Source organism: Brassica oleracea, chromosome C1 (genome assembly GCF_000695525.1).
Source record: "Brassica oleracea var. oleracea cultivar TO1000 chromosome C1, BOL, whole genome shotgun sequence".
Lineage (NCBI taxonomy): Eukaryota > Viridiplantae > Streptophyta > Magnoliopsida > Brassicales > Brassicaceae > Brassica > Brassica oleracea.
Window position 1 is genome coordinate 23,486,644 of NC_027748.1, and position 2,233 is coordinate 23,488,876.

Consider the following 2,233-nt stretch of genomic DNA (forward strand, 5'->3'; position numbering starts at 1 on the left):
TTTCATGCCGTATTAACTTGGTTAGAAGAACGGTCGATCCATCGGTCGATCCTGATCAATATGCAAAACAAACAAAAACACAGACAATCTTTTGATCGACCTGGTACAGTTCTCTCGATCGGCAAAGCTCGATCTCGTACCGACCGATCGATCGAAAATATGGACGATCGATCGTAAATTTGGATCGATCGATTGACAGTTTGGAACGATCGATCCCATACTCTGATACATCTTATTTTAACCGAATTTAACTCAGCAAAATAGAGAGAATATGATTAAAAAAACCCATATGATAAAAACCTCCATTTATCTTCTCCTACATAACTATACTTAATAGAATGATAACTTACTATAGGTTATATAATTTATAAAAGTTATAATCCAAACTGGACTAATAAAACATGCAAACAATCCAGATTCGAATTCGAAATGCGCAGAAAACTTAAAAAACCGGTGGAATACAATGGAAAGATATAACTGATACTGTCATTGGTGGTCGTCAGGACTGCAGCTCCTACTCTGTCCTGGTGCTCGTCTGCTCCTATGGAGGCGTGAACCTCGCTCTTCATATGTTACTTCATCAGATGGTTCATTTCCTGCGTCGTCTCTAGTCATACCAGCTGCCTCTGAAGTCTTTGGAGCGCGGCAGCAGGAAGGAGTAGGTGGACATCTAATCTTTGCAAGTGCACCCCACACAGTCTGCATCATCGGCGAGAGCTTGGCCATTGTAGAGAATGCAGTGGTAATCACTCCAACCAGCATAGTAATCGTGGTGTGTGTAGGATGCAAGTTTTCTCAGCTCCTTCTTTAGAATGGAGTCAATGGGTCATGAGGCCAAGGGGATGCTTCCCGAGGCTCATCACTTTCGGGCTGCGCTGAGGTCGAAGCAGCTGTTGTGTCACGTGTCTTTGTTGCCGCCGGTGCTGTTTCCTTTCGGTCCTCCTTTTTTCACCATTTTCTGCACACAACCCTTAACAAATGAGTTCTCAAAGGTAAAACTGAGTAAATTGACATGGACAATGATTCAACACCTATGCAACTCAACAACTAACATTACAGATTTAATTCCAAATTTTCGAATTTTTTTTTTTTTAAGAAGTAACCCTAATTTCTTAAATCAAACTTACAACTACGAATTAAAGCAAGAGCTATATGGAAAATCGTCACTAATCATCACCCTAACACACGATTAAAGCCAAAACGACTTAAAAACACTAAAATTTCACTTTTTGCTATTAAAATTTCGAACTATAAAAGTGGAGATAGAGTTTCATACCTTTACAGATCGACCGAAAGAGTGGTAGATTCGGAATTAGCTCACGAAATCGTCTGGGTTAGGCGCAAGAATCGTCCAAATCGGAGTTAAGTCGAGAGAGAAAGGGTTTATGAAGGTGGGTTTGATCCCATTCTCTCAAGAAAAATTGGGGAAGGAGATAAAAGTGAGGGTTTGATCTAAGTCTCACGATTTTACTCATAAAATCGTGTTATTCCGGTTCAAATTAAGTGGGTATTAAACCGGATTTAACCTATGAAAACCGTAAAATCGATTTGAGAAACTTATCTGGGTGCGGGATCGATCGATCCGAAAGACAGATCGATCGATCTGGAGGCGATCGAGCTTTGTCGAACGAGCGTACTGAAACAGGTCGATCAAAATATGCTGCACGTTTTTTGTTTGTTCTGCATAATGCTCAGGATCGACTGCCTGGATCGATCTGGTCCTACACAGAATGATCAATCTATATAGATCGAGCTTTCCGGATCGAGCAGCTTGTGTCGATCGATCGATCTATTTAGGCTGACCGGATTTGCAATTGTTTTTTGAGTTTAGTGAACTTTATGGTTTCTCAATTGATAATGTTATCTTTCATTTTGTAAACTCAAGTATTGTATATAGAAAAAATACCATTATAACATAAACTCCTAAAATCATTACAAAATAAGTTTAAAAAAGCATAACCAACAATAAATCATAAATCATCAATCTCAACATACTCGGGAGGCTTACTACACTTAACAGGCTCATACTTTGACATTCTCTCAATCAGTTCTAGATCATTAGCTGCTTCCCATAGGTCCCACATAATCTTTATCCGAGCTCCCCAGATGTTCTCATCACTAACCATAGATATGTCCAACCCAAGCATGTGGCATTCGATGTGTTTTACTGCACGGCCTTGACAATCCGAGGAATAAGCTGCGCGAAAGCTTCCACTTCCTTGATTTCCCCCCC